The sequence below is a fragment of the Artibeus jamaicensis genome, unplaced genomic scaffold, assembly GCF_021234435.1.
Source record: "Artibeus jamaicensis isolate MK-2021 breed Jamaican fruit bat unplaced genomic scaffold, CSHL_Jam_final scaffold_537, whole genome shotgun sequence".
Lineage (NCBI taxonomy): Eukaryota > Metazoa > Chordata > Mammalia > Chiroptera > Phyllostomidae > Artibeus > Artibeus jamaicensis.
The window spans coordinates 21,117,496-21,142,651 of record NW_026522047.1 but is presented as its reverse complement, the minus strand read 5'-3'; the positions used below and the strand labels follow the sequence as shown (position 1 = coordinate 21,142,651).

General features: G+C 47.4%; 1 long non-coding RNA gene across 1 annotated transcript in view; it reads left to right on the top strand.

Moving 5' to 3' along the window:
• Positions 1-23,584, top strand: part of LOC128626397 (uncharacterized) — a 38,120-nt gene extending 14,536 nt beyond the window's left edge. Inside the window, exon 4 of the long non-coding RNA XR_008390340.1 lies at positions 23,194-23,584. This is a non-coding gene — a long non-coding RNA (uncharacterized LOC128626397). The remainder of the gene's footprint in view (positions 1-23,193) is intronic.
• The last annotated feature ends 1,572 nt before the right edge of the window (positions 23,585-25,156 follow it).

The following is a 25,156-nucleotide window of genomic DNA, read 5'->3' as shown; positions in this document are numbered from 1 at the left end:
GAAGGGCACAGGTAATGAACAGGGCACATCCCCATCGGGCTTCCCACTGTTGGCACTAGGCTGTCCTGGGAACCACGACTTCACAAAAGCCAAAGGGGCTCTCAGCAGTCTTTTCCCTATGCAGGACTCCGTTAGCGTGCGTTTGCGCCATGGCCAAGTTTTATTTTTCATTTCCTGTGCTTCTCCCCTCCCTTCCTACCCTTCCCCACTCTTCTCCATCCGCACCCCTCTCACCAGTCCCTGGTTCTGTCAGGTGACAAGGAAACATTTGAGTCCATGCCAGCATGTCCCTGTAGGTCATTTCTTTGAATGCCACGCTGGTTTGGCAAGTACCCCAATGACCCCAAGAAAAGCAGGGGCCCTGGGGTGAGCCAGGCCCCAGCTGGTCCCCTCTGCGGTTACAAGGTGTGTTTAGTCCCTTTCAGGTAGGGAGGCACTGCTGTTCTTCCTCAGGCAAAGCTGCAGGTAGGGGACAGGCCCTCAACCTACCTCTGCTGAAAGTTCTACAGCATTCGTTTCCTTTGGTTCTCTTCTTACGGCCTTCTCTGTTTTTGCAAACATTATTCCATCTAGGATGAGTTCTCAAACCCTTGGCATTTGCTCTAAAGGGAAATCTGCTTTGATGCCTGGTGAAAATTTCAATCAAATTCCTATTCATAGTCAAGGAGTGAGTGGGAACTAAAAATACCAGCATTCTGGATTTTTTTTTTCTTCTGAAGTCCTGAACAGAAGCAAGGCAAGGGCTGCGAAGGAGGCGGTCCAGCTCCCTCCCATCTCCGGCTCTCGGGCCTGGTTTCAGCACCCAGCTCCAGGAGGCCCGTGGCCCTCCTGCCAAAGCACCCAAGAGTCTCCAAGGCCATTTTTCTAAACATGTAAAATGAAGCTCCCTAAGTATATTACAAATATCACGGGCAAGACAACTTGGCTATGGAAAAGCCTCGGAGCAGTCAGAATGCTGGGAGTATTAAAAGCCAAATTAGCTGACAAATGTCATCCCTACTCTGTGTGCAGCCTGACAGCAAACAGTTCTGAAGGTTATTAGCAGGGCCGTGTGGTCAGAGCCATGTGCTGTTCTCACGGCTGTTCGCTATTTGTCTGGCTCTGCCTGTGCCCTGGCAGGCAGTTCCAGCATGGACACCAGTTTGCCGTGGGTGACTTCTCGTAGGTCAGTCTTTCTAAAAAAAAGGAGAGGTTCCTTTAAAAAAAAGCTTCCAAAATCTGTAAACTATTTTTTTAAACCAGATCTCTCTTTTGGAATTACATTTAAATGAAGACAAGATGACTCACTCTGCCAATGCCTCATTAAAATAAAGATATCTTAAGAAGGTCAGAAGTTTGGACGTTGAAAGGTTGGATACAAATTATTCTTCCATTTCTGGAATTTTGGTCCCTCAAAGACAGAGGCATCTGGAGAACTTCTGTGTTTCTTGCCCAGTGGGGTCAGGATGCCTCTTGGCAACATGGACAGATTCTGATTGACAGGCTGAGCTAACGGTCTGTGGCCAAGGTAATAACCATTTGGTGGGACTACATCAAAGCTAATTATTAAGGTAATTAAGAGGAAGCTTAATTTAACTAATTAGCCTTCCAATAGTAGAGAAACCACTAAAGGTCACTTAGAGATTGGACAGTCCTCTGCTGTTGTAGTTTAGGTTAAGGGTAAAGCAAGATAATTTATCAATAAAACAGAACAAAAGGAAAAATTTCAAAAGAGCAGAGGCACAGTGGTAACAGCCCATTCTGGGTACTGTGCTACAGCCAGAAGACAAGTGATAATGATTACAATTTCAGTAAATTGTATTAGGTAAAGCTTGGCATCGAGATACATGCGGCTGAGCCATTGCTTCTTTACCACGAATTTATCTATTTCTTTCATTTTAAATCTGAGGGGGAGCATCTCCTCCACATGACAACAAGTCACTTTTTAGATAAATTGCCCGAGTTGCTGCCAACACAGAAGACGTGATGCCTGGAGAAATAAGAGTAGCTGATGGTAATAGTAGGCACTCAGGAAATGTTAATTCCCATTCACCCTCCCTACCGGCCCATCCCCATCCAGGCTTGTGTTTATGATTAGATTCATCCTTATTTTCTGTCCAGAATGAGATAATGTGATATGATACATAAATACCACCTGTAGTGTACTGCCTATTCAACACTGGGTATGTTCATGGAAATCTGCGGAGACTGTGGAGCGAAAGTCATGGGCGTGGGGGCCAGACTGACAGAGATTTGACCGCTGGCTCTGCCACTTACTAGCTGTGCGGCTCAGGCAAGCCCCGCCCCCTGGACTCGTTCGCCGCGCTGTGGTAAGGAGCACAGGCAGTCGCCTCATGGCGTCTGGCGTTAAGTGGAGCTCCATAAATCGTATTGTTGTCTTGAGAGTGCTGTGTAAGTGACGGAGAACAGGAGGCCCATTTATTCATTGGTTCCTTTATGTAACACATACTTATGAAGCACGGTCTGCGTTCCAGGGCCTGGCATACTCTGGGCTTCCAGAGGACACGGTGACCCCTCTAGGCCCTGGGGAAGTGTTCATTCCTCTCCACCCAGGATCCGTCGACACTGTCCTCCAGTGACCACGAAGTGGTGGTTCTCACACTCTGCGGTCTCAGGACCCCTTTACATTCTCACAGATCACTAGTGTTCTTGTTTCTGCTATAAAAATGACCATATACTTAACAACATGTTATTACCTTACCATTTTGAAGGTGTGAAGTCTGAAATCATTCCCGCTGAGCAAACGTTAAGGCGTTGGCAGAGCGGGTTCCCCCTGGAGGCTCTGAGGAGAGTCTGTCTCCCCATTTCCTGCAGCCTCTGGAGGCCACCTGTGTGTCCCCCCCCAGTTAATGGTCCCTCCCTCACTTCCCTCTGATCTCTGTCTCTGTCGCAGCGGTTCCTGTGCACCCTCTGGCCGTGTGCCTTCCTCCTATAAAGAACTCTTATATCAGCCCCACGCAGATAGTTCAGGATAATCTCCCGTCTCAAGGTCCTTCACTTACTCCCACCCAGAGCGGCCTTCCCGCCACATAAAGTGAGGTGCGCCCGTTCTGGGGGTCAGGACATAGACAACTTCAGGGAGCCACTGTGCAGCCTACCACAGACCTCGCCGGGTTTGCTTTCCGTGGGTCGTATCTCTCAGTGTCTGCCGTGCGAGAGAAGAAAACTGAGAGATTTCGACAGTATCTATTAATTCACTGAACATAACAACAAACTCTCTACAGGTGAACATTGTTACCTATTTTAATGAAAAACAATTCGATTTTCCAAAACAAAATAAAGAAGGCAGTGAGAAGAGTGGCATTATACCACATTTTCACAAATCTCTTTAATGTTCAGATTAGTAAAAGACAGCTGGATTCTCATACCTGCTGTGATATTCTTTGGTTGAAATACATTTTTAAAAAATGTAGCCTTAGACAGACATGTAGTTGAAAAGGTATATTTTAGTAGCCTTTTCATATCTCCATGAATATTCTTCTTTGATAGTACACTAAAAGTTGCAGTTGGTTGCAATATGGAATCTGAAGACATGTCCATGAATTTTTCCTACTCTCTAATAGTAACGCAGTATGGGGTCAGTGGCGCAATGGATAACGCCTCTGACTACGGATCAGAAGATTCTATAATAGTAACACCATGGTCTATTTTGAATCCACTTTGTATGGGTCTTTCATCCTTGCACAATTTTGTAATGTTGTATTATGATCCTGGCCATTGGAAGGTACAGCTTTACCACATTCTATGCAGACCTTCCTCATACTGACCCATTCCATCCTACAGTATTTTAACATCGCGGCTGTGAATATCACCACAAGTTTGTCAGAAAAATATTTAAGAATTGGAAAGCTGTCCACAAATTTTTCAAAAGTCTGACTTTCCTAATTCCTCATGGAAATGCAAGTGTTGTCTTTGGCAGCAAATACTATCAGCTGTTGTCCTTGACGGGACAGGCTGTCTGACTTCATCTCTGAGAAAACGTCTGCCCAAGACCCACGTCTGAATCGTCACAGTCAGCTAGCTCGTCTTTCAAAGGAAAATGCTGATTGTTGGGGGGGGGGGGGGGGCTCATCAGCTCACCCTGCAAACCGGCACACAAGCGGCGTCATAACTGGTATGCAGCGTAAGAGCCTTAGGCACATTCTTCAATGATGTGAAAAGGGCATGTCCTCAAGAGTTGAGAATGGATACGAGATTAATTTGTATTGCTTTATCAAGAACATTCTTAAATGGACCTGGCTTTGGTTTCACTGTGGTTTTTAAGGTCTGTTTATTTTGCTGTAGGTTCCAGGGGGTTCGGTTCCTCTCCCTTGACTGGTGCCAAGGAGCCAGCGGGTCCCCCACCACTGTCTTGCAGCATCAGGGCAAATGTCAAAACAGGACAAAGGCAAATATCTGAGCACTGCTGTGGAAACAGGGTCTCGACCTCGGCAGACTCCCTGAAAGGTCTTGTCTGTTCCAGGACTGTGTTTGCTGTCTGGAGCTGCCTCTGTGATAGCTAATAGTCAAAAAGGCTCCAGGTCCTTCCTGCCCGATTTTCCCTCCAGTGTGGTAGTGGCAGCCATTCTCAAAGTGGGGTCTGCAGGCCCCAGGGGGTCCCCAAGACCCATCACATACACGTGACCTTGGGGGGATTTTACAAATTAAAAGGTCATTCAATAATATGTGCCAAAGATGCTGATAGTTTCTGTTGATCTTGCTTCTTTCTGAAGTCTTTTTACTGTGAAGGAAACTCTGGAACAAGATTTGGAACTTGAATTGGCTGGAGGGCAGAATATGTTCAGAACCTTCTTGCAGCTACTTCTCAAATAGGAATAACCGACACAGTGCAGTCCGTCCTGGAGACATTCTGGTTTGCATCCTTGGAATCGCATTGAATCTCATGCCAGAAGGCCTTGCTAACTCTGATTGCTAAGGAGGAAAAAATAAATCATTAAATAGCAGGGAAGGCCAGAATGATTTCTAAAAATAAGCACTAATTAGATCCACTTTTTTAAAAAACAAATCCTTAGTTCCTTGTTTTTTTCTTCAATGTTAATTTATGGCATTACTGCCTGTTATTAATAAATCCTTCTAACTTGGTAGTTTATAAAACACCTTAGGATATGTTATGTCTTGTCTGCATATGCTAAATCTAAAAGAAATGCCCATTTTAGAGATTAACAAAAAAAATGCTGGAGGCTTAGGAAAGTTAAGTGACTTATTCCAATACCCTCTAGTAGTTTCTATGTCCAGGTAACAAATCACCACAAACTTAGCAGCTTAAAACAACGTGAATTTGTTATACCCAAGTGTGTGCACCTCAGGAGTCCAGGCACAAGCCGGCTGGGTTCTCTGCTCCAAGTCAAGGTTGGCAAGGCTGTGCAGTCTTGCGAGGCTTGGTGGTTGCTGGAAGAACTCTGTTCCTTGCAGTTGTAGGGCCGCGGTTCCTGTTTTCTTACTGGCTGCTAATGAAGGGTCACTGTCAGCTCTTTGAGGCCTTCCTGGACCCTAGTCACACGGCCCTCACGATACGGCAACCTACTGCTTCAAACCAGCAAGAGAATCTCTGTCTCCTGCTGGATGTGATGAGGCCTCATGTAATGTAATGTAATGAGAGGCTATCCTGGCACCTTTACCATTTAATATCAACTTTTCACAGGAGCCACTATCCCATCATCAGCTTCAAAGGTAGCTTGAGTGTTTGGACACCAAGGGTGGGAGTCTCGGGCACCATCTCGGAGTTCTGCCCTCGGCACGTCCACAGATCTGTCGTGAGGATCAGAACTGAGATCTGGGTGATCCAGGAGTTTCCCATGGGAACTGAAGAGACAGGTTATCAGGGCCTTAAGCTCCTATACACCTTCCTTCGTCACATCCATTTCCCCCGTCAAGTGCCTCTCCAAAGGCATGAGCCCCCTTTCCCCTACGGAGCAAAAAGTTGATGTATGTTCAGCAAGTCTAACTTGACCTTGGTTGGGACCAGTCTGATGTTGGTTGGGAAGGTACCCTGGGTGCCAGAAAACACACCACTGATAGTGACATCCCCTGGGTGGCTGTGTCTTCTCACCCAGTACTCAGACAAAGGCAGGCCCGTTTGTGGCTGCCAACTCTCTTTGCGGAAGCCAGTGTCCTTTGCTCCCTCACGTGTCAGTCTTCACGGGGACTCTGTTCAGAACACAGCCCCGCCCCCTCCCCCATTTCCAACTGTAGTTTGTTCAGAGGCTCTTTTTCTATGTCCAGCAGTTCTCAGTCATCTTATGGCCTGGGCCCGCCAGCGGGGCTGGGCCCCCTGGGAGTGTCGTCACTAATAGCTGAGCAATACTCCATCTCTCCTTTATGGCCACAGAGCTAAGTCATATTTCCCAGCCTCCCTGTAGTGAGGAGGCCACATGGTTCAGTTTCCTCCAGTGCAATGAGCAGAACTGATGCAGGCCACCCCCTGCCCTGGCCCAAAAGTCTTGCTCCATGCTTGCTCCTCTGTGCTGTTTTGCCTGAATTTGACTAGTTGTAGATGACAATGAGGTCTTCAGACATGAAGAAGCCCCTGATGAAAGGAACTCACCAATGGGAAGACAGCTGCTCACTCAACCTGAGCATACCCTCACAACACTTACTTGAGAAAGATATAATCTGCTCTGGTCTTGAGGTATTTTCTGCTCAGGCCTGTTTGTTACCTCATCTAACCTGCACTAACACCTTCTCTTTGGCTTCCACAGCTTCTGGGCCAGGGCTCACCACAGAGTGAACAAGTGGTCACAGAATGAATAAGTGAATACTTATGCCAGTTCAGAATCCTACCACCTCCTATTCATTTTCTTCTTCCAATGAAATGTGATCTCATCACAGCAAACAATGAATGCTCTAAAACCTTTAGTGTTGGCACTTACTGTTCTGCGTATTGATCTAGGACAACCTTTATGTTACATTGGATCTCTTGACCAATTTCATTACCGGAAAGTCATTTTCCTACTTGAGCGCTATCCGGGAGACATGTGCAGAACTGCTGTGGCTTGTTGCCAACCAAGACTCTTAATTTCAACTCAGACTCTTCCAGTTTATAATAATAACAGCTATGATTTCTCAAGTGCCTAACATAGACCAAGGTGATAGATGATACGCAAGTAGATAATCTGACACACACACACCCATACACATACACACACGTATACAAACACAAATGAGGTCTGTCCAGAAAAAGTCCAGCCATTGTTAATATAACGAGAATGGTTTGCACAACAACAATGTAACCTGGCAGCCGAGGAGAGTGGACTGGAATGCACGTGCCTAAACAGTGATGCCTGCACTGTACTGGTCAGTGGGGGTGACAGACACCACTGAGTGAGCATGTGTACTGTGTGGCTGCCACATTCAAAATGGCTGAGTAGAGCAACAAATCTGCATCGGATTTTGTGTTAAGCTTGAAAAAACTTAACACAAAATCCAAATATTACTCCACAAAAATTTTTGGATGGTTCAAAAGACCACAGGTCTTGTCAACTGGTGATTGGCAGCTTCATCACAACAATGCACCCTCTTATACATCACATCTCATGCAGAGTCTTTTGGTGAAATGTAAAATCACCCAGGTGACTCAGCCTCCCTACAGCCCAGATTAGGCACCTTTGAAAGAGAAGAGATTTTAGACTGCCAATGAGATTCAGGAAAATACAACAGGGGCAGCTGATGGTGACTGGGAGAACTGTGTGAGGTCCTCAGGTGCCTACTTTGAATGGGACTGAGGTGTCATTGTCCTGTGTACAGTGTTTCTTGTATCTTGCATCTTCTTCAACGAATGTCTCTATTTTTCATATAACATGGCTGGATACCACCTGGACAGACCTCACATATTCTCCTACCATGATCTACTTCATGTGCATGATAGTGGGATTACAGTTTGCTTTAATTTACATTATTTCTTGATACTTTTTGTCAGACACGTGCAATATATTCTTAATCTGAACGATGAACCTGCAATATTGGCACTACTGTCATTATGCTCATGACAGAGATGAGAGCTGAGACTCAGAAGTTAAGGGACTTACGCCGAGTTGAAGGTGGTAAGTGGCTAAGCCAGTTTCAAACCCAGGTGCTCTTCCGCCTCTCTGCATAGATGTCCCGTTTACTGCTCTCCCTGCCCCAGGGTTTCCCTGCCCCAGAGCCATCTGCCTTCTTCACCAAGAAGAGTAATTAGAGTCACTGCTAGCCCATATGGCGTCTTTGTATGAATTAGAGCAGTGCACACCCTCATGGAGATACTTAGTTGCTATCTGCCAGAAATGTGTTACAATAAATACACTAGTTTTCTGTATCTATGAAGTTCCTGAGGGTCCTCCCTAGTTATTCAGTCTTCAACCTGTACAACTGTGGGGCCGCTCTGGGGTGGGGAACAGCAAATTTGAGAGTCCGATCCAAAAATTTAATATGATTGGTCTATAGTGCTAGGCTCAGGGCACAGAGGACTCTTGTTTTCTTGACAGTTTGGTGGTCCTGTGCCTCCCTGTTCTGAACAAAACCTGCTTACAGATGACTCAAGAAGTAGAGGATGGCCTTGCTTTTTCTCTTGGCTTCCATTCCTTTGACCATAAACTCTAAGTCCTCAGGAGTAAGCTACCCAGAACATGCCGTTCATCTCAGTTCTCCCAGAAATGCAGTCGCTCTGAGATTACAAACCCCAGGCAAGTGCAGAAGGAAGCATCTGCTGGACTCACTGGCAGAGCTGGGAGCGTCGGAGGCAGCAGCAGATGTAGCCAGGCCATTTCTTCATGTTGACCTGGAGGTTGCATCCTTCCTGCACTATTCTGCAAACTGAAAACAGGCGTGGGGAGGAGCAGGTTCAGTGGACTGTACTTCAAACGAAGCAGGTAGCTGTGCTGCAAGGCAGGGCCTTCAGAGGAGCTGGGAAGAGGGGAGAGGGTGTGTTAGGAACAAACACAGACACCAGAGGGAGTGAAGCAGCCTGGGAGGTGTAAGTCCTACCCGTTGCTGCTAACATGAGTAATTAACAACGTTTCGCAATGCTTCCTCTGTTAGATGTGAATTTTTCTGCTTTAGAAAGGGAATTACTTCAGAGCAGAATGAATCATTAGTTAGCTTTAGGTCATTTGGAGGGCATCTGGGTTCTGACAGCTCATCACCAGCCGCCAGAGGTTACACTCTCCGAGCCTGAGGTTTCTCATCTGTATAATGGGAAAGTAACTAATCCGTGCTGTTGTTGAAAGAGAAAAGTAGTCTCACGCATCTATCTAGGTGCCTGGCATTGAGCAAGCACTCGGGAAATAGTATTATTATCCGTGTAACTGTTACATAAAATGGATATTAAGCCCACCTTTCCCAGAGGTGACGGGGCATTTCTCCTCCAGCCTTGTCCCCCCAACCCCAGCACGCAACGCCTTGGAAGAAATTCCACAGGAATGAAAACCTGTAAAAAGCATTGGTTCGGTGACATGGGTTTGTGTGCCCTCTCACTCTGCACATCTGTGTCCTCCAGCGCTTCTGCTGTGGATCGTGGCAGTGATTTTAACAGAACCCAGTCTTCTGAGCCCAAGAGATAAAGGAGCAATAACTGGTGTAGGAAGCTACTGGGGGGGGCAGGGAGTTTAGATAACCGCTCTTATTATTCAATCGTGCAGGTCCCCTGGGGACCCGCCCAGGCCCACACTTCCGCTGTCAGGCGTAGATTTAGACCTGGGCTATGCATCCAAAAAAGAGGGAACCCTGAGACTGGATTCGGCCAGAAAAAGGGGAGGCTGGGCTTGGACTTGACCCTACCCTGCTTCCATCCCTTTTCCCTGGGAAACCAGTCCTCAGTGAAGAGTAGAGATACAGATTAGATTTTTTTTTGAGGGGGATTCATTTAAAAGTCCAATATGGTGCAAACGTGGTTGTAAAAATGACTACTTGTTTAGGTAGAACAGATACGCAGGACAGAAAAAAAATGGGAGGATGAAGGTGAAGGAGGAAAGGGCATTTCCTACAACTGAATAACAATGAGCTTCAAATGGTCGAGAGCTGCCCCAGGCAGCTGGGCAGGCTGTGTGGTGTTTAACCTGAGTAACTGTACGCGGGGATCCTGAGAGAGTCCGAACCCTCCTCCTTTTTGACACACGGTAAAGGCACACCCAGCTGGGCTGTCCTTGACTTCGGCACCCTCTTCCCGGCTGCTCCGATCTGATTGTTGAGGTCCCGGTGAGGCCGCATGGGGCTGGAGCTCTGTGTTCAAGGATCGTCCTAAATATGAGGCGGCCCTGGGGACTGTCCTGTGGTCTTGTTCTTTTGAATCTGATTATGCTGGCAGCAGCTCATCACTTTGGGGGCTGCTGTGATGAGCCGCAGAAGGCAGAGGGTTACCGGTCGGTGCTGCCATGAGGTAGAGCCCACCAGCTCATCTTCTGCGGGGCCCCACCTCCCGACAGCCGGACGGTGACCAGAGGCTGCGCTTCCCTTGGAGCAGCAGTAGAAATGCCTCCGGGGTCAGGAGCTGAGAGACACACTCGTGTGTATGAGAACTCAGGGCAGGGCCACCTTAATGCCCAATATTGAGAAGGGGTGGCTCTCGCTCCATTGTCCAGGGAACCCACTGTCCTCTACAGAGGACGTGGGGTTGGAAATGGCTGTGGCCTTAGCCAGTGACAGACAGGGCAGTGGCAAATGGCACCAGCAGCCACCATCCCGCACTGCTGCTGGTCACCTCGGGAGAGCTCTGGGAGTTCTCCTTTCTGCTGGGCTCTGAAGATAACAGAGGACAACATCTTGCGGTGCCAGAATAAGTGAAAATGTCGCAGGTTACTTTCATATATCCCATCCCACCCGTGTGTCCAGGTGATGGTATCAGACCTGAAGGGTGTATCTAATCTGACTTTGTATTGATTGATTTTAGAGAGAGAGAGAAAGGGAGAGAGGGGGAGAGAGAGGTAGCAATGTCAACTTCTTGTTCCACTTATTTCTGCATTCATTGGTTGATTCTTATATGTGCCCTGACTGGAAATTGAACCCACAACACTGATGACTGGGACAAGGCTCTCCCCAACTGAGATACCTGGCCAGGGCTGGTATGATCTCATTTTTTTAAGTGAAGAAAAAAAAGAGTTATTTGAAACTTAAATAAACCTCTTAGGAGATTTCAGTGTATAGTTTGTTTCATTTTGGTTTGGATTCTTTGCCTCTTTCTTTGGTAGTTGATTTTGAGGTTGTTAAAAGAATGTCATAAAGACTTCTAGAAAGATGCAAAAGGCGAGAGAATGAAAGACGCTGTCTAGGTGGGGCCGAGTTTGTCTCGAAAACCTGGTCTGTGTAAAGTTCGACGGTGGGGTAACGAGGCAGAGACGTAAAGGCTCAACAGCCTGGAAGACAGTTGTGGGGGGGTGCTGGCGAGGAGGGTCTGAAAATAAGCCTTCAACTACAGTGGGGAGAGGGGAGCAGGGAGGTTGCTAGGCAGCTTGCCATGGGGCGTGGGGTGGGGAAGGGGGGGCTGGGGGCGGCACTGGGCGGGGGTGGGGGCAGAAGAGAGAAACCTTAAGGGCGGAGGCGCTAGGAACTGCTGCTTTGCACTTTGCGAGGTGGGTGGTTATCAGTGGCCGGAACCAACAGACTGGGGGGCCAGTGGCACCCAGCCGGCAGCCGGCTGCTCCTCCTGAGCTGTTTCCTGTCACAATAAACTTTCAGGAAGAGTCAAGGGCACTGAGCCCCAGGGGTGCATGGCAGACAGCCTGAGCGGCAGCCAGGGCACACACGAAAACAGCCAAAAACAGTTTACAAGCTGTTTATTCTACAATTTTGTGCTGTGGAGACACAATGGCCATTGGTGCCAAGGATTGTGGCTTGAAAAGACGTTCAGCAAGTCCCAGCTCAGGACCGGGCACTGTGTCACCTGCTGGGGAACACAGAAGCAAACCGAGTGATGCTTGCACAGAGGCAGCTTCCCGTCTCCTGGGCAGAGAGGCCTCCAGTCACGCACACTGCCCATCGGCTTGTCAGTTCCAGTCCGTCCTATGACGCAGCCAGGAGTCGAGAGCATGGGCCCTGGGGCCAGGGTCCCAGTCTGAGTCTGAGTCACACCGGCTGCGCCACCTCACAGAAGTCAATGAATCTCTCCTCTGCAGGACACAAACGGTAGCGGGGTGTCGTGGGGCTGCCACGAGAACTGAGTGTGGGACGATTGGACAGTGCTGAGGATACCATGTAGATAACAGTAACACGTGTGTGCCTTTTGACACACACACACTGTTACAAAGGCGACGGCCAGCTCAGGTACACCTGTGGTGCCAGCACCCACCGACGTCCCAGCTGTTCCAGCAGACAGTTCTTTGAGGATCCCAGTGAATGTGGCACTCGGCTGTGAGACACCATCTCGGGGTGAAGGAGGTGGGGACTTGCAAACTCAGACGCACAGCCCAAGATAAAACTGGGTCAGAAAGGCTTGGCGGCCGGGGCGCTCAGCAGTCGCTCGCGTTTGCCTTCTCCTCTTCTCCTCTTGTCAGCTGGACCGAGGAAGACCACACACCCGTCACAGGGCATTTCCTTCGCCGTCCACGCAGTTCCACTCCACCTCCCCTGTCTGTGACTGGTCCATTCCCTCCCTTCTCCATCAACAGGGCCTCCAGCAGCACTACCTTGCTGCCTTCAGCTTTCCCTCCAAGTCACTCATGTGTCCCCAAATACACATGCTGCCAACCACATCCACCCATCCTGGCCACGTAGGCCTGTTGCTTTTTGAACAAAAATAAGGTTAGAGCCACGGACCAGCACATGATGTTCTGTGTTGTCCCAGCCGTATCACCTGTAAGGCTGCCCATGGCCCTGGGCTGGCAGGGCCCAAAGCTGGGCAACTGCCACAGAGAGATGGCTCCAAATGTCATCTGTACAACAGACAGGGTATTTTGGCACAAATGCTTTGCAGAATAAAGAGAGAGGAGGAAAATGTCATAAAACAGGGAGGGGGAGTCCCGAACACCTGCTTCTTCTGCAGGCCTGAGCTACACCCCGCCTGCCCCCACCCCAGCATTGCCATCAGGGGCCATGACTGCAGTGTCCACCTCACCCAGGACCACACACTGAGAGAGCTCACTGCACCCTCAGCCTTTTCCAGGAGAGAGAAAATGATCTGACTGCAGAAAGCCCCAGTTTCCTGCCTTGGAAGGAACTGTTCGGGTCGATTCATATAAAGGTTGAGATTCAGAGTTCGCTCACTCGATTCCACACCTGAAGCCTTGTGACTGGGGGTGTGTAGTACTCCCTCTCTTTAAATGCCTCGCACTTAAATGATAAATGATAATTTTTGTGTTTAAGCACCAGGGCCTCTTCAGGGAGATCAGGACAGGCTACAGCCCCTCCCTGTGCTCAGACCTCTTCGGGCTCCCGTGGCCGGCTGGCTCCCTCCATCCTCCCCCATCTGTGCAGCTGGCCCCGGGCCCACTGACACATTGGTCTGACCCTTGACCTCAGGCACACATCCAAAGCCACATGGGCTTAGATGGCCGGTCTGAGTAATGCCGGAGGTGCCATCTGTCCTGCGGGAAGACCATCTCCTGCGTCCGTCCTACAGCATTGGCACTGTGTTGTAATCACAGCTGGAAACTGCCATTTGCCAAAATGAAAGATCCCTGCACAGTGAGGCAGGGAAGGCACATGATTCAGGGGCAACTTTCAATATTAGCTAGAAGTTTCAAGCCGCAGGGGAATCTCCTGGGAAAATATGAATAGCAGCCACAAAATAATCATACACAAAATTAGAAAACTGCTCAAGAATAAAGAATTTCTAAGACTCACAAATCCAGACAGATCCCTATGCCTTGGGGAATGACTCAGCACAGGGTTTTTGCCAAAAATCAAAAGTTTTTTAAAAGGTTCTGAGAGTCTTCATGGACAATTTGCATTGAGGCCAGCCAGTCCCAACTTTTCTCATCTCAGAATATGCCCAGGTTTCTCCAGTATTCCTGAAATCCAGAAATTCTGAAACTCCAGCGCTGCAAATAATGTTTGGATGCCTTAGGAAAAAATACCACTGCCTACCCAATTCCTAGAGAGGGTTAAAAGGCATTTCTCTGTTCCAAAGAACAATGGGCAGAATTGAAAGCAACTGCTAGAGAAGCCGGTTGCAAAACACTCCCTAAACTTGTATTTACTGAATGAGTTTCTTGGACAGGACAGGCTACTAGCAGGAAGTAACTAGGTTCCTTCTCACAGGCACTGGCTCAGAGCCCCGGTGGGAAGAGCCCCGGGGCTGTGGCCCCCCCCCCCCCGAGTAACATCCCAAGCTGATCTCACAGCCTCACCAGTCCCTCCCAGACACTGGCAGCTCCAGGCCAAACCAATGCAATCTCTTACTATATTTTTATTTTGCACATGTTTGGTTAGAGTTCCTCTCTTTTTCCCCATTTGGGTCTGCCCTAGGTTGGGAAATTTATTGGAGTGGGAGCAGGGGGTGGGGTTTGCACATCTTAGTCGGAAGGGAGGAAGGCCTCTCTCTCTTCTCAGCTTTGCCTCCAACTGTGTTGTGTTTGGTTCCAGACCCTGAGGCTTGAGTTCAGGGCAGAAAGGATTAGAGGACAGAGTCTGAAAGACCTGCATGGATGTATCTAGTGTTGGTACTTCCTGTGCCCCCAGGATTAGATGTGCTCTGCACAGTGGGGAAATTAAAGCACGGAGGCGGGCCATCACTTGCCCACAGTTAGAAAGGGCAGAGCGTGGATTTGAACCTGGGGAATCCAGCTCTGGAGTTCAATGGCAAGGAGATCCCACCCCCCCTTGATTTGAGCGATGCCTCATGTTGCCCCTTAGGACCTACCCTGGCATCTGGCAATCCCCCACCCTCACCCCAGCTGGAGTGGCCCAGCGGTCCTCTGCCAGGGCCCCTTGTAAGATGCCTTTCAGTGTGATTTCTTCAGTGCAGCCAAACTGGCGCACAGGGGAGTGCGCCTCCGGGCAATGAGCTCTTCACCAACTGCTCGTCGTCTTCCCACCCTGCTGCTGGCCAGCTGATCAGCCCAGCTTTAGATTTTCACAATATCCAAAGCCATGTCTCTACTTGGCTCCCAGGCTCCTGCACGCCCCCCCCCCCCCGTTCCCCCTCTAGCTCTCTGGCCACTCCTTCTCAGTCTTCTTGATGGTTTTTTCTCATCTTCCCAACCTCTAAACACATTTAAGCTCAGCCTTCAGCCCTCTTTGCTTTCCCACCTCTCTGCTTTCTCCACCTCTGGTGGCTTTTGAGGTGATCTACCTGTTGGTGGCTCCCCAAGTCACATCTCCAGCCCACATCTCCCCACTGCCCAGCCCCCATACTCTCTCAAATGTCGGACGTCCGAGGCTGAGCTCCTGCTCTTCAGCCCTGAACCTCCGTGTTTTCATCATCAACTCCATTTCTGAAGGTGGCAGGTTCATTCTTCCAGTTGCTCAGCCAGAAACCTTGGAAGCATCTTTGACTCCTTCCTCTCTTTTTCTCATATATATCCATCCTGCCAGGGTATTCTTCGAAGGGTATCCAGAATCCGGCACCCCACCACCACCACTCACACTGCTACACCTTCGTGTAAGTCACTACTGTGTTCCGAGAAACACTTTCTAAATTGTAAGTCCTCTGCCAACACACACACATACTCACTCATACACTCTTTATTTTTTATCTCAGTACTTCTTACTATATACTACACCACATATACTTAGTGATTTATTTCATTTACTGTCTCCCTACTAGAATATAATCTGCATGATTTTTCTGTTTCATTTACTGTTGCATAGCAAGCATCTCATATATAGTAAGTGCTCAATAAATATTGAATGAATAAATGAGCATGAAAAGGAGCTTTATCTGAAAAATGTACAGAAAACCAAATGTATGTGTACTACTAACAGAGAGTACTAACTCCTTAAAGACACAGCAGGACCGGAGACAGTGCTGAGCAGAGAGCCTGGTGGGACGGCTGGGAGCTCCAAGGCAGGCTAGTCATTTCATGTCCCAGTGGGAGGGACCGGTCAGGGGGCGGGGCCTGCAGTGAAGTGACGCTAGTTTCCACTGTGGCTTGTGTCCGTGAGCTGGAATAACCTAGCTTCATACATCTGGAAAGAAATGTGTCTTGCTGTTGTCATTGTTAACATTTTTTCAGATCTTTAATGTAGATCTAATTTGTATTGTTTTACATTGCGGGGTAGAGTGTACCATGACTTTCGGAAATATCTTTGCTACATCTGTTTTTATATGTATATCCTGGTAGTTCTGTAATGTTCTAGTTACATTTTACCCACAAAATCACCTTTCATGGGAAGAAAATGCTAAAATCATACCAAATGTTCCACAGAGTCGAGGCCAATAGAAATAAATTCCAAATGGGAGACTTCGCGTCACACCTGCTCCGTGTGGGATTAGAAGGGACCGTCCTGCCTTCCGCAGCCCCGGCCGAGGCAGGCAGAGGGGTTGCTCTCATCGGTTTGGAAATCAGCCACATCAAGAGGCTTTTACAGTAGTCAAGCAATATTTATTAGAAATACAGACTGCCGGTGAAATATCTAAAATTACTTGTCTACTGGAAACAAAATCAATACAGAGTAATAGTGTACTGTGAGTGGCTGAACTGAGAGAGGCCTTTATTTTGTCTTGGGCACAGTACATACATGGCTCCTGGGAAGTTTCTAATGAGGAAATTAGCGCATTTCAGAAGGAAAAAATCTGTTATGGCCAGGATTTCAAATTGTTACAGAAGAAGAAGACTGCAGACAGATCCCAGTTCCAGCCAGGCATCGGACCAAGTCGGTTGTGCTCTCTCCACACTTGCTCTCACGTGGCCAGTGTGAGGGTCAGAGAGAGAAAATGACTATGATCATGATTATGATTCAAGTCCTGGTGCAGCGCAGCTAGTCTGTAATTGGGAGTTATTATTAGTAACTTTATACTGGCCACCAAAAGTGAGGTACTAACTGAAGAGTGACCGTGCATGAGATGAGCTGAGTGCCCCAGTGTCACCAGGGAGGCAGAGCTGGGGCTTGCCAAACACCAGCTGCGGAGCAAAGCCAGGACCAGAGATCGAGAGGAAGTGTGAGGCCGGGACCCGCGGGCAGGGGCACTGTGCTGACCACGATAGGGATGTTCAGAAAGAAACCACGATCAGGGCAAAGAACACAGGAAGGAGGGTTGCCGCCGAGGAAAGGGGGAATGATATGATGGGGATTCGCAAGTGCATCCTGAGGACAAGTGAAGCATAGTGGTGAAGGGCTTCAATGTCACAGGCAGATGCCTGAGTTCAAATCCCACTCCACTCTTCACTGGCTCTGTTACTCTGGGCAAGTTGTCTAAGTTCTCTCATCTGTATCTGCCACTGAGGGTAGTTGTGAGCATGAAATGGCTTTCCATCTGTCTATAGTGTTGACAAACTATGGCCTCCGATCAATCTGACCTGATGCCTGTTTTTGCAAACAAAGTTTTATTGGAAATAAGCCCCACCCATTCATTTATGTATGGCCTCCAGCTACTGTCCCAGTACAGGGGCAGAGCTGAGTAGTTGAAAAGAGATCTTATGGCCCAGGGAAGCCTGAAATATTCACTGTCCTTATGGGAAAGGCTTGCCAACCATTGCCAAGAAGTAGGAGACTCAGTACATGCAACACCTTCTCTGTGAGGTACTGCTCAGTTCTCACAATTAGACTTGGGCACCTCACCTCCCACTGCCATTCCATACACCTCAGACCTTCTACAGCACATTGCACCTGACCCTGTCTCCTTGGTTTTGTCTTCCTCCACCAGCCACTGAGATTCCCCAGGTTGGAACAGTGTCTTATTTGTTTGTCTAGCCTAGCAACTTGGACAGAATTGCTCTCCAGGAAATGTTTTCCCCATCAAGGTATTAATCAGAACCACACACATGCACGCCATAAGTGCTCAGAAATAAAGGACCATCAACCAACCAAGTGACAAAGGCTAGAGTTCTGAGCGAGCCTCTCTGGACTTGGCCCCGTCGCTGTGACTGAGGCAGACTTTCCTATCCTCACCTCTTCCTCTTTATTTCCCTCTCCTGTGCCTCGGCTTCTGGCTGCAGTGGTGCCGGAATAGCATCAGCTCTGTCCTCGCTGATCCGCCTGCAATATTCGCTGGCATCCCTTTCTTCCCTTTTGGGGTCATCAGCCTTCCCTTCAATGCTTGGAAGTTCATGCCAAGACACGGTGGCCAGGAGGGCACTGGTCCGGGGCAGGTGCTCCCAGCGGGAGCTGAGCGATGCTCCCGCCCTCGCATTCCACAGCAGGTGTGCGGGGACATTCTCATCATGCTTCTTGTGGAGCTGCATCTGCTCCTGGTTTTCAGATCTCCTGATCACTTTCATGACAAATTGTTAGGCTATATTTATCTGGCACATCACCAAAGCTGGTCCTTGAAATTTCTGTCCCAGAAACATTTGAGCTGTGCTATCAGCCTGCTCGGTGACCTTGGCACCAGCCTGATCCTTGACCTTCGTCTCTAAAAGGAGAGGATATGGTCCCAAGCCTCCCCCCACCACTTCCCTGACTCTACCATCAAGTGCCTCTGTGAGTTCACATGAACCCACAATGCTAGAAATTCCTTTAAATAGCTCAGCAGCTGGTTTAGGCACTGACCTGCTTGAAGGGCAGGTGGCCGGGCCCCAGCACCTGTGAAGTCCTGTAGCGTGTTGACCTCTCGTCTCCCACTGACACGCTCTTGCCTAAATCCTCAGCTCTAAGGTGAAACTCCTCAAAAAGCTCTGAGTAGCCTGAGCTTTCCCAAGGCTCCTTGGGGCTCAAAGGTGAAGTCAATGTTTGCCTCCAAGTAAGAATTCATTAGCTGCTGTTGCCAATCAGAGCAGTTTTCTCTGAGCAGAAACACGCTCCCTGGAACTCTGCAGGTCACTGGGTCAACAGCTTAACATGCAGAACCTGCAAATGCCGGTGCTCTGGCGCACCAGCACGGGCAGGCAACACGCAAGCATGCTCTCCTGACCCAGCGGCCAGGCTGCCCTTCAGGGGCTGGCTGAAAATACCTGCCATGTCTTGCTGGTGAGGCCTTGGCCCCAGCTGGGAGATCAGACATCAGGCTGAAAATCCAAGAAGGGGCTGGAAGTTTGAACCTCTGTCCTGGCGTCCTGGCATGCTCACACTTCAGTACTACTTGAGACAAGAGCTGCTTTTTTTTCTTTTCTTTTTCTTTTTTCTTTTTTTTTCCTGTATGGCAATTTTATTCCCGTAGGAATCAGTAAGTAGAAACGTATTTGTAAAGTAATGGATAAAAATGATTCCTGGATTTTAAAAATGCTCTTTCTGATGTTCCAATTCACTCAATAGTGACAGTTATACTGACAGCCACACTTATCCATGATCCGGGGAAATCGTCTTTGCCTAATGCTGCATTTAAGCACTGTTTGAAAAGCAGCATCCCTTGCGCTCTCCCCAGCGTTCAGAGCCTTGGCTACCCTGCCTCCATGGGAGCTGACAGTGTGTTAGCAATGGAGGCTCTTGGTGATGGGATCCCATCAGGGCACAGAAACGTCTCGGGATGGGAGCAGCGGTCCACCTTTCTCGGGTAAATGGGCATCGAGGATTCTCAGGGAAGATGATGCTGGCCCCAGATTGCCTGCTGCAGACACTTCTCTGGAACAGACTTTATTCTCACTGGAGATGGGCTACCAAATGAGCTCTTTTTAATTAAACCCCCCCGTGAACCTTACTTATTAAGACTTTTGGCACATGCCAACGGTGGAATTTTTCCTGCATGGTCCTTTTGGGAGCCCCCTAGATGACTTTGGCAGAGAAATCACATATAAATAACATTCAGGATTATTATTATTGGGCTGGATTCTCATGCTGCATAACTCTCTGGGAATTCTAATGCTCAGACTAGCTTGTGATAAACACTATACCCTTCACCTCCCCCCAAGTGCGCAGGGGACAGGGCGGTGAAGGGCTGTGGGGGAGGGAGGTGGAGGAGGGCGTTTTTTTTTTTGAAGATCTATTAATTAAAGTCAGTGTGAAAGTTAGCCTGGCCATGACTTTAAAAGTCATGACTATAATAAATTATTCCCTATTTCAGGTAATTCATTCGTTGTCCAAGTCTCCAGGGATGTAAATAGCAGGCAGGTTTTCTACTTATCTCAGAAATGGAAAACAGATTGAATTGGCCCAGGGGGAGATGAGGTTATAGGGACAAATGACACTGACATGCCCCAGAATAAGAAGCCAGGACCTGTCGCAGAAAGGCCATGTCTCCAACCAGATGGGACATGCTCAGGAGGCAGAAGATAGAGCATTAGACTGTCCCCCAGAATTAGAAGATGTGCTTCCACTTAGGAACGCTGGTACCAGGTGCTAGGCTGCCACCGTCTCACTCACCAACGTGCATCTGAGTCTGTCCCATGTGCCGGGAGCCCTGCAGGACGGCACAGCGGGGGACAGCAGGGCTGGAGTGGGTGTGGAGCTCTGTAGATGACTGGCTTGGGCGTGACTGCCCATCTCAGAGGTTTGTCTAAACTGGCCATGAACATTCTCAGGGCTGTGGATCTTACTGTTTCTCCCTACAGCATCTGTTGTACAAGTCAGCGATTCTATCTTCCTTTTCCCCTTGCCCGGTCTCAAACACTCATTCTTCATTCCCATCCAGGGCTCCCTCTCCCCACTTCTCTGAATAAAGTTTAAAATGCAGCAATAAGAACTGAAACAGCAGCTCTTTCTATGTCAGAGACAGATTGGCTGAGGATAGTGACGGGCCCCGGGCAGAGGCTGGGATGCAGTCTGCCTCTTAAACACTTGATTGGGAGGGTTTTTATTGTTATTGTAAAAATGCACTTTCTTTTAAGTTTAAAGAAGGGTTATTTTCCTTTTAGTCAATTAAAAAAGATTTTATTTATTTATTTTTTAGAAGGAGGGAGAAAGACAGGGAAACATGATTGTGTGGTTGTCTCTTGTGCACTCCCTACTGGGGACCTGGCCCACAACCAGGCATGTTCCCTGACTGGAAATCGAACCGTGACTCTTTGGTTCACAGGCCCACACTCAATCCACTGAGCCACACCATCCAAGGCTTTTTTTTTTTTTTTTAAATACTTTAAGGTTGAAACTTAATCATACGTGCTCAAGGACAATGGGAAGTGAGCGAGGTCTCCGAGGAAAACTTGACCCCTCTCTGGACCAAGGGGCTCAACTTTGTGAGCCTTGTTGATACCTCTTGGCAACACGTGCAGGCCCCAGCCCTCCCTCCACAACACCGGCCACAGGACGTGTCTCTTTCGAACAGCGAGGCAATGAGACCAGGTTGCCTTTGCCATCCTTTCTGTCTCAGGACTCCTTTGACTGTTTCACCATACAGCCAACAATCGTGAGCAGAGGCATTATGTGTAAAACTGGCTCTAAAAGTGTAATCCCGTGATTCCCATGGGTTTTAAGTTCTCCTGCCAGAGTTTCTGTTCATGGTGTTCATACTCAGTTATCATCATCCCTACTCTCCCTTAACCAATAGTTTCCACAAGCTCCTGACTCTTTTTCCATGATTTTTATTATGATAAAATATACCTACCAAACAATTTACCAGTTTAACCATTTTTAATTGCACAATCCAGTGACATTAACTACATTTGTGCAGCCATCAACACTATTTCTAGAACTTTCCATCATCTCAGGCAGAAACTCTCTACCTACTAAATACAGATTCTCTATTCCTCCCTCCCCCGGGCCTCTGGTAACCTCTGTTCTACTTTCTGTCTTTATTATTTGCCTATTTGAGGTAACATATAAACGAGGCCCCTACATTTTATTCTACCCTCTAAGTCAGGCACTGGGCCCCTCCCACCACTTCCTCAAACACAGGCCAGAGGTCACTCCTTCTACACTGTGGTCTTTCAACAAGAAGAGCTTACCCTCTGACCACCGTCTCATTTAATCCTTATACAACCTTCTGAGCTCTTATTATGGCTGCCATTTTACAGTTGAGGAAAACCAGCCTCCACGGATTAGATCACAGAGCTAGTGAGCCGCAAATCCAGGATTCAACTCCGGTTATCTGACCATCAGTTCTGCCCTTGACTACACGCTAACCTCCCCGCCCCAGTGACTATTGAAGTTGTACATCTGCTGACCACTCGGCATCACACAGCAGCTGTCCTCCCAGGATTAGCATCACGGCCTCTCTGTTGTCCGATCTCCCCAGCCCCAGGTTGGGAGAAAGGTGTCTGTATAAAAGGTACAGGTGTTCGCTGAGAGGTGGTGTGGTAGGGTGGTGGTTGGTCCAGGCCCTCAAACCAGGCTCCCTGAGTACAGTAGCTGAGTGACCTTGGCCGAGTTACTTACCTCTCACACTATTTCTGTAAAATGGGGATAATGGGGATGATACCAATTGCACCGAGTTTTTGTGAAGATAAAATAAATAAATGCTTGGAGAATGCTGAGAACAGTGCCAGGTGCTGAGAAAACATACATGGGATAGCTATTTTGATTATTACCTGAATCGATAGCTTAATGATTTTTATATCTTTTGGTCATAGATTTCTTGATGATAGTTATGTAACCCTGGACCAGTGTGCATGCTTTCTGATGCAAGTAGCAAAACCATGACTCAAATTGCCTTGAACTAGAAGAAAGATCTGAAAACAGCTGGAATCTAGAGGGGAGCAGCTCCAGGCCTGGTGCCGTCGGCAGTGAATGATGTCATCAGCAGCCCGCTTCTCTTCTACCATCTCAGCATCAGCCTCATGCGAAGGCTGGCTTGTGGGGGCAGGCGGCTCCCAGTGGCAACCAGAGCTCTGTGCTCCCTGTTCAGATCTACGAAGAGACAAGGAGTAACCAAGCTGCCTCTCATTGCAGCTAGCTCAGGTCTCAGCCCACCCGTGGGCCACTACAGTTGCCAGCGGCAGCGGCAGGAGTTTCCCTTGGAGCTAAGGATGGAGCGGCTGCCTGTACAAAGCCAACGTCCCTGGAAAGACTAGACCAAGAGCAAAAGCTTCCAATCTCTAGGTCAGCAACTTTCAACCAGTGTGCCACAAGAATTTTTATAACGTGACGTACCTGACTGGTCAGGGGCGCTGACCTCTTTTCCCTTAGATTGTCAAATTTTTTTAAAAAATTACAACAGCCAACACAACAGTAGCTGTCTGGTGTGAATGAATCAAAATGGTACCTCCCTTTTTTGTCAGATCGGCCAAGCATTTTTTCCCCGTGCCACAGAATTTTAGTAATTAGTTTATGTGTGCCATGAGTTGAAAAAAGTTAATAATTGCTGCTCTGTGTCTCCAGATGCACACAGACATGGCAGACAAGTTCAGAAGTGTCACCGTCTCTACAATAAGACCCCTGTGCTGGATATTCTAAACGTGACCCGTGGATGAAGCTGGGCTTCTGGCAAGTTCTCTACATGAAATGCATTGTGTCGATGACCTCTCTTAGGAAAAAACATGCTTCTCTCGGACAACTCATTTGACTTTAGTTTATGGACAATGTGAAACACATATTTAACCTCTCCTATTAGGCCCCTAGGCACTTTAGATTTATAGCTTATCTCAAGAAAAGAATAGAATTAATTTTTCTGTGCTAAACCTCTACCTCGTTTTATTGTTTCCCTAGTTTCTTCTCCCCCAACTCAATTTTTACTGTAGCTGAGTTTTTATCCATTCAATTTCATTATGAAAGAAACAGGGTACTAATTTATAAATACATCAAAATAAGCCAAAATATGGAAAAATGTACTCATTGTCAACCTCAGCATTAAGAATTACTTTTTTAAATGAAGAAATATAAATTTTCAGTTAAGGGAATAATTAAATTCATTATGGTGTAGTCATGAAGTTAAATATACTACAATTAAGAGATATGTTCACAAGGATTTTGTGATAAAATGGAAAATTCTTTCCTTTTAATATTTACTTTAAAATAACAGTAGCGAAATTGAATATGGTTCTTCAGTTTCTGACAAAAAAGTAAACTGGACTAACACAGCCTCTGTCCATTAGAAAAATAGAAATGTTTGATTAACATTTTAAAATAAATTTAAATGCATAGCTGAGAAATTAACAGGAGAGGAAGAGAGAAAGGGAGGGAGGGAGGGAAGGAAGTAGTGAAGGACAAAGGGAACTCCTAGGTGACATAAATACGCCAGAAATTTAAAGCCAGAGGTATAACTGCTTGAAATCACACTGTGGAAGTTCAAGAGAACATCAGATCCCCATACATACTCCGATGGATAAGAGCTAGGGCCATCCCAAGGGGTCTTACCTCATCGTCTCAATTGTCACTTTGTATTTTTAAGAACAGATCTTGCTGTGAGTAATTGGAAAGCATGGCCTTACTTAGTCACTGCAGTTCTACCATGGCTCCTCATGACCACGACCTCCCCACAGACTCTGCCTGGGCTCCTACAGAGCCCGGCTTCCATGAAGAGCCCAAAATCTCCTGTTGGGACTGCCTCTTCTCAGTGCACCACACCGCTGGGGATTATAGCAAGTGACCTGCCACCCACCCAAGGCACTCTCTCACGAACGCCATGCTACAGAGTATTTCCACTGAAATGCTCAAATTCACAAATTTCATCCAAGATTAGCTAAGAACATCACACCACAAACCAGGCCTCATGACGCCACCTACGCCTGTCCCCACCCCTCTGCAGCTGCGCAGCACCTCGCAGCTTCTCACACACCTTCGGTGGTTTTAAAAGAATGCAATTAAAGTGTCCTTTTTAATAAAAAAAAACTGTCCACCAACTGCAGATGGAAAATACTTTCCTTAACTTGAGAAAGAGCATCTACAAAAACCTGCTTTAAGGACCGTACTTTTCAACCCCACTGCCCAGTGTTTCGTATCCTATCACTAGGGAAGGCCTGGAAATCCAAAGATACTGAGTTAACTAACAGTTTAACATTATCTAATTTGATAGATGAAAAAGTATTTAGTGGGTATTTTCATTTTCCTTCATTGATCTCTACAAAAGCTAAACATTTTATTCATTATGTTATTGATGCTCTGTAAATAAATAACTCACAGTAACTCCTATTGTCCTGCGGTCTTTTTTTCCTAATCAAAGTATATCATCAGCTTGTTAAGAATGTTAATCCTTTGTCATACTTGTAGGAAAAATTTTCTCATTTATTTTAAATTTGATTTATGATGTTTTTCTTTTTTTATATACTTACTGAAGTTTTAAATTTTTATGAGTCAACCCTATTTGTTTTTCTTAGTCATTTTAAAATCTATTTTATGTTTAAAA